This window comes from Oreochromis niloticus, linkage group LG22 (assembly GCF_001858045.2).
Source record: "Oreochromis niloticus isolate F11D_XX linkage group LG22, O_niloticus_UMD_NMBU, whole genome shotgun sequence".
NCBI lineage: Eukaryota > Metazoa > Chordata > Actinopteri > Cichliformes > Cichlidae > Oreochromis > Oreochromis niloticus.
Genome location: NC_031985.2, coordinates 31,604,881 through 31,617,572, shown reverse-complemented (window position 1 = coordinate 31,617,572; position 12,692 = coordinate 31,604,881). Strand labels below are relative to the sequence as shown.

The following is a 12,692-nucleotide window of genomic DNA, read 5'->3' as shown; positions in this document are numbered from 1 at the left end:
ACATTTGATTAATATTGATTAAATTAATATTATTTTGCTCCATCTGTCTTTTGTCAGCACCACCCCATATATGATATGGGGTGTGTGAGGAGGTGTTCTTACAGTCAGAGCAGGGAAAGGAAAGATGAGCACAGCTTTAAACAGCCACAGTAGATGCAGCTTACTGACTACAGACTAGTGTAAATTAGAAAAATGAATAAGATGCTTACATTTTATATTTTTTATTGTATTTATTTAGGTTCTGTTGTCAGTTATTATTTTACTAATAACACCACTTGTATTTTGCAACGATAAAATATGTTGTCTTACATATAAAATGATACTGATATTTGGTGCTTTAAAAATCTTTCAGCTGATCAAAAACATAAACAGAAATTCTAAATATTTTTATGTGAAATTATTTGTATTTTAATTCTTTTCTTTTTTTTAGTTACTAATAGAAATATGGGGGTGCAGAATAATTGTATTTTATTGTCACAAGAAGTTGTGGATTACTTGTTTATGCTCTCCCTGATGCTGCTAGGATCAGTTCCTTGTTTGTGGGTTTCCAAACATGTGCGATGCCAAGTTGCAGAGTGCCCCTGGTGGACAAACTGTGTAATATCAGCTCTGATTACATGGTTGAAGGGTGTTTCTCCCCTCTCTTTTTTACTTTTTTAATTCCCATTTATCACTTGTTATAAATGCAGACACCAACAGATCAGCAAGTAGCTAAATATCAAGTTCAGTATATCAGAGAGGGTTTAAATTTTGCACTCTAAAAAGAAGGCTTCTGCTTTCAACCCCACACTGTAGTTTCATCCATCATTTATAACCAGTCTATTAGTTGTAGAAGAAGAAAGTTGGCAGGCAGCTGGCATCAATAATGATGACTGCTAACTGAAGCTTAGCTACTTTGCCTTTCAAGTGGGTGGTTGTTGTTATGACTACCATATAAAAATCAGGCATGCCTACCATCCAACATTGAACCAGCGTGTTTGTTTGAATCCTTCCCAATACAATCATAAACTCTTCTTCTTAGATATTTCACGAGTTTAAAACAATATTAAAATATTTATAGGCCTTTCTCCCTATATCATATGAATGTATTCTTTCCACCAAATTACTGCTACGACAAACTCAAATAGAGCAGATAGTCATGCAGTAGAATGATTAGAAAACACTGTAGCCAAAATATGCTTCCCATTTTATTTAGAGATAATACTGAAAGAAGTCTTCTCTGGGCTGAGGGCACCACTGACACTATGAGGTCTTGTTCTCTGTGTGTGTATTCTTGGAATGTGAGAATCTGACATTGTTTAAACTCATCTCTATATTTAGAGATAGGTCTATAGATATATAGGTAGAATATTCAAGGCAGTGAAAGATTTCTAATATTTAGGTCATCATTCCTGGTTATGCCCCTAAAATAATTTTTACTTTGCTGGTACAATAAATCAAAGTCGACCCAGGAACCTGGTTAAATGCGGCAGATGTTTTATCATTTTTAATTTTGTCTTTGTTCTTTCATTCCATAATTTATTAACCTACAGGCATGCTTGTCTTACTGTTATTGCCTCGTCAGATGTCTTTTCATTCCCTGGATTTAAAAATTAACTGAGGAGTTTTCTGCTTTTAACAAAAGCAGCTCTTGCTAGTTCAGTCCAACCAGTAGTTGGTAACTCGATTATGTTCTATTTACAGCAACAGAAGATACAAAAGTACTGCAGTTAACTTTTAAAATTTTCAGCTTAACAAAACTTTTACTATGCAAATTTCTTCGGTGTTCTGCTACTGGAAACTGAATTTCCCGGAGGAACCTACCCGAGGGATTAATAACGATCTATCTTATCATTGCCATAGACTGTATAGAAAAGATGGATGTAACCACAGGGAAATCATCTATTGGCTTATGGACTCTGCTTTTTGAAGTCTCAATGTTAGCATTTTGGCTATTTTTCTGCTTTTTGGAGTTTTTAGAGTGACCATATCTAGATCAAAGGGTGTAGAACTAAGTTATGAGCTAACCCTAGCAAGCTTTTTATAAAGCTGCATTCATGAACTCTATGGGTCAAATTAATAGGCAGAGATACCCGATGAACAATACTAAGAGACAAGTAAAATACTGTTTTGTCTATTATTATTTAAAAACGACATCATAACTGGGGGTAAGTTAAGAAATGACAAAGGGAAAAAAAACAACAGACTGTAGATAAAAGATGGACATAGTCACCATGGCAAAAGTGGCTGCGTTTAGATGAACGTGTAACCCCAAGTTACTTAGTTTTGGGGGGGTTTGGCTTAGTTACCAAATGCAACAAAAAATTGTATGGGTTCATCTGTTAATTTGGAAATTCATTTTAACATCTATGAGGTTTGGAGCCACAGAGGCTCAAGTGGTCATTAGAGAAACTGCAGTATTTGGCACACATAAAGTATGTTTGTTTGTGATCTTGTTTTAAAGGAGTAGATTCACCCATGACTCATATACCTCTCTCTTTATGTTGTTTGCCGACTCCGCTCATCAGTCCTGTCTCACTCACACATTTATTCGTGCTGTGTCCTGAAGCTTTCCAGAAAGAAAGGTGGGGCTAGAGATTTGACTGTCCCACATCCTCTTTCTGGGTTAGATAACCATTTGAGTAAATTACTTCAACAAAGCAGGAGATAAAAACCATGCAGTTTGAATATTATAATGTTTCTCTCGTGCCTTGCGGTGATGAGAAACAGGAGAAGGGTCTTTTGCTCTCTGCGTTCTCGCATATGAATTACAGCACAGCAGAGAAGGAATTTGAATAGATGAAAAACAACAGGGTTTGCTCTCTGAGGTCAAAATGACAATGTACACGAAAGGGTTAAAAAACATGCTCGCTCAGACTTTGTTGACGCTGTTTCTCCAGGGTAGAGAAGTCACTGATTGCATTCTTAAACAATTTAGGAGAAAAATCAAATTGATAGTTCATATATCTGAAGATTGAAGTGTAGTACAGCTTGTTTTTTAAAGGAGATTAACACCAAAATTTAAAAGATAACCTGAAGAAGATCAGGACGACCACTTAAAGATAAAACCTTGCTTCAAATGTGTTTTCAATTTTTCAATTGGCACAAACATAAAACAATTAAACAAATACCAATAACAGTGATGCTAAACTGAAGCCATTGCAATGCCCTGATTCTGTTTTATCAATTTGCAGTTTGGATTTGAATGAGACTTGTTGAGCTCTGACTCAGAATAAGCTAAAGGCTGCAGGGGTGGGAAATGCATATTCCTCGAGAGTGGATTTGTATTATCTAGAGGGAGTTCTCAGAATAGTATTTAACAACTCTGAAGGCTGTTACAGTCTGCTTCGGAATTATCCTCTGCAACTAGAAGAGATCAAACTTCATCAGTATGCAAAGATTTTTTTTTCTGAACAATAATGTCTGCACTACAGATTATGAAATTGTTTTATTAAATACCATACCTACTAAATGTTTTGTATCATATCAGAATTAATTGGTGAACATCATCCATTGAGAGTAAGCAGAGGGTAAAACCCCCAAAAAACAATAAAACAATGCATTTCACCCGGATCCCCTAAAGCCTCCCTTATGGATTATTATGAATATTGAACAGCACTGGCCTGTCTGCTAGAGCCTCTTGTTTGTTCAGCAGATTGAAGTGGAAAATAGATTTGAGTCATAAAAGCAGCCTTTGCATCTTCCTTTCACAGACAGTTTTTGTTCTTCTAAGGGGTTTTTGGCGGGGGTGGGGTTGTCTTATCTTTCTGAAATGCACCAGTCCACAAAAGTCCACTTCCTGTTGGTGCGTGAATTCAGATAAGAAGCAAATTTTAGGCAAAGACTTGGAATCACATTTCATCTGTTTTATAGTTCACAAATAGGGACGAGAAGGGAGAATCATTTGGAATAAAGAGCAAATAAGTGTGGCCTGGTATCTCTGTGCTTGTTTAAAATTGCAGTCAGTGTCATGGAAAGTGCAAAATAACTTCCATGAACTCTAGGTAAATATTTCAAGTTACTTTAATGGATATAAGGATATAAAAATAACAATGGATAGTAATAGTTTATGTTCTTCTAAAACATAGTAATTGATAAGCCAAACTTAACGCATACATCCATCTGTCTATTCTCTTCTGCTTATCCTGATCAGGTTTAAGGGGACGGGCAGGCTGGAGCCTATCCTAGCTACAAGGTGTTACGGTTACGCCCACTATATCCATTTTCCATTTGATGTGATGGTCCATTTGAGTTTTGCCACACAAATATAGTTTTTTATGAATAGCATGATGAGGGACTATAGGCTGTGACCAAAAGATGAGCATTACTGTTTTGGTTTCAGCCAATAGTTTCCAGAGTCCACCTTTAAAACCTCGATGCTAGCCATGTTAGCTTTTTAGACCCAGGTGCGACCATATCTAGAAGAGGGGGTGGATTTCTAACTGGGGAAGTTCTACCTAACTTTGTTGGCAAGGTGCAAGCTTTGCCTAAAAGAAGACCATATTATTCAGATAAAAAGTAACTTTCAGCTGCACCCTTGCCACCAGGGGTCACCACAACATGTAGTTCCACATGTTTGTATACCAGACACAATCCTAAGGGAGATTTGTGTCAAGTTAGAATTAAACCCAGCTTTTGCTTGCCAAGTAAATATGCTGATCACTAAACTACTGAAGGCACATATTTTTATTAGCTAGGCCTAAACTAGTTGAGTAATCTGATATTATTTATACTGTTCATACAGTTGTCAGCAAAGGGAACATTAGTTACAGAGTTACTAATGTTTATTAACTAATGTAGTAACATTAATTACCTAAAGTCTTTTTAGGACAAGGCTGCAAACATATTAATTTCATGGCTGAAATTGGACATTTAACATCGAATTATATGGGGCCTGTCTCACTAATGGAGCCAGCCTCAAGTGGCCATTAGAGGAACTGCAGATTTTGGCAATTGGCTTCTTTTTTGACCCTCATAGGGTGGGGCTTTTGTGGTGTGTTTTTATGTATTATATAAAAACATACCACATTTTCTTATCTTAAGAAAATTTTATATATGTACAATTTTCTCAAGACATGCAGGTTAGCTTCTCATTCTTTTGCCCAGGTTACCAAATAATGTGCAGTTGTCACTTTTTAGGACACTGTGTAATGGATCAATTTCACACAAAAAGCAGAGAGTAAATATGGCACACTGTTAACACAGGGTGATTTTTGGAAAGTCTATTACTACTTCAACTTGAAGTGCCATTTTAAAACTAAATATAGTAACTTGAGCCTGAAAAAATTGGATGCTTTTAGAGGAGCAGGGACAAACATTAGCCCAATTCTGTGGACAAGCACTCAGTTATGATCGATAGCAAACAGATAGGTAATCTATTCAGCATGATGGTCATATCAACAGATTAACCATTAAGCAAATAACCAAAAGCAAATTTCTTGCATTATTCTTACAAAGCTTTTAATTCAACCCAGCATGGCTTTGCCAGCCTGCTATGACATTTTGCCTCTATGTAAAGCCATATTATTGCACTTATCTTCTTTGGCAGCTCCCTCCATGGCAGCAGCATGATACTGTCAACCAATTCAATTATAGGATGACAGGACAGCAGCAAGACATGAGTTATTACTTTGCTATTAGCAGAAGAGCTTCCTGCAGACGTATGCTTCGAAAATGTTTGCTGTCTTTTTATTTACTGTAGGCTGAGCGTCACATTTTCAGTCATGCTTGGTTAGAAGCTGTGGTGCTGAGCCAAAAGGTCACAACAACAGTGAATAGGAAGGGGAACACTAAGGGGTAGAATATAATTTTTGTTTTCTTTTTCTTTTTTTACAAACCTGAAATAAACTGATGTGCTGATCAGACTGACGTCTATATGCAAATTTCTAAAGCAGCGGCTGACATTCACTGGGAGCACTGTCCAGTATGAACGCGCAGGCTGAAAACAAAGGATTCCAAATATCCACAGTTCAGTTCACTCAGATCCTCTAAAGCCTCCTTCACAGACTATTATGAATATTGAATGGCACTGGCGTATCTGCTAAAGCCTCTTGTTTGCTCAGCAGATTTCATTAAAAAATAGATTTGACTCATAAAAAGAGCTGCGCATTTTCCTTTTTACAGACAATAGTGAGCTCTATGGCTTTTGAATGATGAAATCTTATAAGAGGTATGCTGTTGAAGCACCAGTAAGTCACTGCAATTATTGAAATTTCATTCAAGATGTTTTTTTTGTTCTTCTAAGACACTTTTTTCAGCTTGTCTTTGGGAATGTTACAGTGTTACACTATGCTCAATTCCAGTTTGTATCTGCAGATAAGGACATTTTAGACACAAAGTCAATGTTTTTATCTAGTAAATGTAAAAATACAGCTAACTTTATGGAGGTGAAGACACAAATAGTGGAATCACATTTCATCTGTCCTGCACTGTAGTAGAGATAAGGGAGAGTAATTAGGGGCAAACACCAGACAAAACTGGATGTCTAATTGGATATCTTGAACTATGATCAATTAAGCGTAATGGAAAGGACAGCATAAAGGTGAGGAACTATAATTACAAATTAATACTTTCATGAATAGCTGAATAGAAACACAAGAACTGAGTGGAGATGAAAATAACAAAAACAAAAAGTCACCAAGCATCAGATGTCCATGGAAGTTATTTTCTGGATTAAAGCTCATCAGCGTTGACCTTTAAAAAAGACTTCCCTTTACTCTGAAATTTGGTTGAAAGGTAAAGTGTAAAAATTGTCTCTATGACCTCATTTTGAATTCATATAACCCATTGTGCAGTTTTCTGTTCAGGAGAAAAACTGGATAGATTTAGTTCATAGGTAAAAGTTTGGCATACATTAAGATCATATTTAATTAGAAACCAAGTTCCAAAAACTAGCCACATGGCACTGGCTACAATAGCAGATCTATCCACATATGGGAGCACATACAATTTTTGTTCAACTTCTCATTAACATGATATCTAGTCAGCCAATCACATGGCCGCTGCCCATTGGATTTAGGCCATTTGGGTCAAAGCAACCTGCTGATGTTCAAACTAAGCATCAGCAGGATGCAAGGTAAAAGGGGATTCAAGTGAATTAAATTACTTTTCCTCCCCTTATGCCAATGATTTCGGCATAGTTGCTGGTGCCAGATGGGGTTTATCTGAGTGTTTCAGAAATTGCTGACTTACTGGGATTTTAATGCACATCCATCTCTAAAGTTCCAAAAAACAGAAAACATCCAGTGAGAGGCAGTTCTCTGGGGAAAAATGCTTTGTTGCCTATCAGCGCGACAGAAATTACCGCTTCTTACAACTAAAGTACAATAGCATCTCTGAATGCACAGCACACTGATCCTTGAAGCAGATTGTCCAAAACTGGACAACAGAAAAGTGCTGAGTGGTCTGAGGACTCACAATATTTGCTGCAGCATTTGGATAGTAGGGTCAGAATTTGGTGCAAGCAACATAAAAGCATTTATCCATATGTAAGTATCAATAGATGTTCGCACACAATGAACTCTAGTCAATAGCTAAATGCTAGGACTTACTCCTACAAATTAGAGTCACTAAACTGGACCTTTCAACCTTTGTAGTCTTGGTGCCTTTTAGAGCATTTTATTGAAATTAGCTGGCAAACAATATGTCCAATAATATGTGGTCAAGCCTGTTCAAGAAGTTTGTGATGCTCGTTTTTCAATAATCAGTCACTGCTTGCTAGCATTAGTTAATAACTTAGCACTCTGCTCACTGGTGACATATGGCTCTCAAAAATCAACCAGCACTTTTTAAAGAAATTCTGATGCTGTTTCTTGTCTGGTAAAGTCATCTTTTCAATATTTCTAGAGGTGGTATAGGGATAAGTTATGATGTTAGCCAGTCTATATTAGAATAACCACTATAACACATACAGAACCTGGGAATTCATTTTTATAAAAAGTCTAATCACTCGAGGCACGTCTGAACAGAGACTATCAGCAATCGCATTCTCTTAGTATTCTGTATGCTCTGCGGGTACACTAGCATATTTCATTTGAAATAGAAGTAGTCTGTCTGGGATGTATGATTGTCTCATCATTTTTATTTACTCTGCTGAATTGAGGATCAGTCAAGCTTATAGTCGACATGATAATGTAAGCCCTTGCAAATAACTTCATTAAGATGGATCTTGGAGCCAGCAGATGTAATAGGCAGGCACAGCGCATTTGTGACTCAAAGTCTCTGGATGAAATTGGCTTTAAAACTGGGATTTTAACACAAGTAATGTACATGCTTTCTCTCTTTGCTTCTCTTCAGTCTTCTCTCAGTCAGTTTCTTTGTTTATATACTTGTTTATAAGAAAGAAGTTTGGGTTTTTTTCCTTTCTCAGTGAGAGACTCATTAACATATTGATATGTTCCTGGGGGCTGATGAATGGCCAGAAAGCTCCATGTGAGTGCCTCTTAACCCTGTCTAAGGATAAATAAGCTGCACTTTGTGTTGGTAATCAGTAGTCTAAAGTTCAAACAAAGATCAAGTATTAAAAGCTAGTTCTTCCATTATTCCTCCTCCTCCTGGTTATTATTACTGCACAATGAGAGTGGTGCCTTCAAAGATTCATTATTCCTAAAATTTCCATTAAAGACTTTATTTTCATGGGCACCCAATCCACTTTGCAATCAGTGCTGTCCTTGGCTCAGCGGACCTTTGTGTTATTGTGAGGCAAAGAACAATTGAGGTCTCGGGCTTGATTGCTACTCTGGCTACATCACACTACAAATGAGTGCCACCAGGGCACTGTAGGAAATTTAGATTTGCGATATGAAATTCAGTTGATCGGGTCATGTTCATCTTTTTTTCTTTCTTTTTTTTGCATATACCCTGATGTACAGTGATCAGCAAAGAATATTTGATACTAAGTGTTTCATTGAAACACTATACATGATGGGTCACCAGAATGTATGGTATAGTACGAAAATGTTAAGCCACCCCTCATTTCTTTTTATTTGGAAGGTAAACTGGAAATAGGTACAGATGTTAAGGGAAACAGGTGCAAACATATATGGACATACAGTATACAGTATACAATTTTTTACTATTTTAATAAATGTGAATGTCAATATTTGTCTGTCTGAACTCTTAGGCAAGCTTTCTTTAGGTTATCCAGACTTCCTCAAGGACATTCAAAGCTCTTCTTTGGATATTTGCTGGCTGTTGTTCTGTTCTCTGTCAAGATGATTCAACATTGATTCAATAACTTTGAGGTCTGGGCTCTGGAGCCCAGACCTTGACTGATCGTGTTACATCCGGCTATGCTTGTACTATATTAACAGGGTCTTTAGGATTATTTCCATGCTGAAAAATTAAGCTGTTGCCAATCAGATGCTTGCCAGATGGTATGACATGTCCTCTTGATAAGTATGCTTCCTCTGAGAGTATTTCTGTTCAGGTTTCCATGAACAGTAGATAGGTCTGCTAAAGGTGCCGATGAATCTCTCAGGTCCTTTTTCAGGTCTTTGCTAGAATTTTTCCTGTTTCTTAAAGACGTGACTTTGAGATGTTCATCTTTTTAGTCCTTTAATTTGTCCTCTACTCTGTTTGTCCAGTTTCCTTCATTTTTTTATGGACACACTGCACAATATGCTGAGATATGCTAGGTTTTCAGCCAATAGCTCACTCAAAATAACCATGTTGGCACAAAAAGACTATTTTGTACCTTTAAACTGTGTTATCTTTGGAATTTTTCATAGATTCAGCTAAAGAAATACGAAAAAATGGTGTGTTTTTGTGAAAGGCTTCCTGTAACAAAGTGCCCAAAGATGCAATGTAAAATTGATTCTTTGCTAAGTCATCTGTTATCTGTAAACACAACACTGATTCACCCCTTCAGTTACGTGCCATTTTAATGCTTGAACAATTCCTTGCTCAGTGTAAAGTGGCTTAAAAAAAAGAAAAAGAAAAACATTCCCCTGAAAATGGTCATGGTACAGAGACCGGACTGAAAATGTGTAAAGAAGAAATATGTCTGTGAAGGTTCTCAGTCATCCTGGCCAGAGTTTGGAAAGAAAAGCATCTGGACTTCTTTAAGTTTCCTTGAAGACGTTTCACCTCTCATCCGAGAAGCTTCTTCAGTTCTAAGAGCAACGGGTGGAGAGTCCCAGATTTTAAGCCCTGTGGGAGCGTCCCTAAGAGGGTCATGGACCCCCTAATGATCCTCTACCTAATCACACGAGCCAGGGTGTGAAAACAGGTGTGGGTCACAATGAGCCAAGGTTTCGGGTGAACCCATTGTGAAGCCTAGCCCCACCCTATCATGTGATTTACAGAGGTCAAATGAAACGTCTTCAGTGAAAGTTATAGAAGTCCAGAAGCTTTTCTTTCCAAGGCTCCTTAGACTGTAAAAAAGAAACAAAAAGCTTTGGCTTCAGAAAACCTGGTTCAGAAGAATCACTTTCAAAATGACAGGAAAATATGTCTCTTTGGAAGCAAAATATTAAAAAATAAGAGGTGCCTCAAGACATTTGCAGCCAGAACAGATCATTTCATTTGTTTTAAATATCTTAAAACACAGGGAAAAAAGGGATATACTTTCAATTCACTTTCAGTTCCCACGCTACAGTAGTAGGATGCATCCTGGCAGCAATATTCCCCTCAGTAAGTGTTGTTGTGTTCATTTTCTGATATAGCAACACGAAAAGTGACAATGTCTCCCTTTTCTCATTACTTAGTAAGAGGGCATTGTTGTGCAAATGCTGTGTTTGCACTGTTTCATTCACTTCCATAAAAAGCTAACAGCAGCACACAGAAGGCTCACCTTTGGAGCTGTTCTGGGTTCGAATTATAAGTGCTGGCATTGGTCTTTTCTGACAACATTTTTCCCAAAACATTTGAAACTTGAGGAGAAAATTCAAGCTGTTGATAGGTGATGCAGCCTCCATGTGGTCTTCTTCATACTGGGTGTAATGGTACATTTCCATCTTCCGCTTTGTGTGTCAACTGATGTTTGCTTGTCTTTGTCTTTTTTGATAGACACACCCTGAAGTTGGCAGTTTCTAATTTGCTTGAGGTTTGTGGTAGTCAAAGCAGACTCATCCATGACAGCTCTGGGAATCCCAGAGAAAACTTTTCAGATAATTGAATCCGACCCTTTTGCCGCATGTCTCCCTCCGCTTACCTGTCTCTCTTCACTGCATCTGTTCAGTAAAGAAGGAGGGGTTCATCCAGGTGTTTACGTGTTTACATTGTTGCATGCAGGTGAAAGCACCTGCAGCTGATCTAAAACCTACGACTTAGTAGCACACCCATCAGGAATGATGCTGGGAATGCTGAGCCCCTCGTGTGAAGCCCCCAGGACTACTTTGTAGCTACATTAGTTTGATGTCCCAGCACACTTCCTGATGCCACACAGCTGGTTGTAAATTAACTTATTTAGACAAACTTTTTGGAGACCTGGAAACAAAAGTACACATAACATTCTTCTTTGTAGAAAAACCATAAATCAGAGGACCTCCTGGTATCTAATTTGCATGTCTATGGCAGCTGTCTCAGGGACTCATCTCCAGGAAGCGGCGGCATGGAGGCCAAGGGTTGCAGGATGCTTATTTTTCAGTTGCTCTCCAGTGTTGATGAATCCGGTTCAGAGAGGGCACAGCTGTGCTGTAATGTGCTGGGGTGAGGTTGACATGCAAAACAGCTGTTGTGGGTCCACTGTAACTGATGTTGATTATTGTTTTTTGTAACTATGCTGAGCTGCAGAATCTGTACTTCAGGCTGTGGTACGGTTTGGGATTGGTGTTTAACTTGTTCAAAGAACTTTTTAAAAAGAAAAAAAATAACTTGGTGAACAGTTTCAGAAAGTTTTATATGATATTCAGAGTACAACAGAAAACAAGTACAACAAAAACATGAGTCAAAGACTAATATACTGCGCATAAAAATTAAAGGAACACTGTGATAGGGACCCAACACACACACATGATTTCATGCAAGTGCAAGCCTGTTTTATTTTGTTTTAGCAACTGTTTTTGACCTTTTACGGCACCAGTCACTCAGGAACAGCTGCTCCGTTCCACACACCCTCCTCCGTCTCCGCTGTCACTATATATACACAGAGAAAAGAAGATCATTACATTGAGCACTCACACCTGCCCTCTCTGCCACACCTCGGCGCCGCTCTGAGAGCTCACTGTACCGCCCCTCCACTGCAGCAGGCCCGAGACCACACCCCTGCCACAAACACTTTCTGTCAGAGTAGACATGAGACATGGTATGGAGTTTGGTGATTTGGAAGAGGTTCAGAATATTGCTGCTACTCCTTCAAATCCATCAGAGCCAGTAGATGTGGTTTGGGCGTCTACCTTCTAAATGAGGTGGTTTGACCTTCTGAGGAGGTCCCAGTAGGTCAAACCAACCAAGGATTATATCCCTCGTTTGGCTTGGGAACACCTTGGTGTACCCTCAGATGAGCTGGGGAGAGGCGATCTGGGCTTGTCTGCTTAGATTGCTACCCAACAATGGATGGATGGATAAAGGTGGGAAAGAACCATGAAAGAGTAGTCAGTTTTTCTTAGATTCCCAACTGAATGAAGGGACCTGAAAGTATCTCCATGGCAGCCATAATAACAGCTCAGCTTAGCTTGTTCTGAAGTTCTTTTCTTGTGTGAAGTGTTTTGTAACATGGGCTTATAAATGTAGCTTTTTTTAATTCGGTGAAATGCAGTCATACTCGGTCTTTC

The 12,692-nt window shown here is 38.2% G+C and overlaps 1 protein-coding gene across 2 annotated transcripts in view; it reads left to right on the top strand.

Annotated features, from left to right (window-relative positions):
- LOC100712274 (CMP-N-acetylneuraminate-beta-galactosamide-alpha-2,3-sialyltransferase 1) overlaps positions 1 to 12,692 on the top strand; it is an 89,934-nt gene that overhangs the window by 50,116 nt on the left and 27,126 nt on the right. The window lies entirely within an intron of this gene.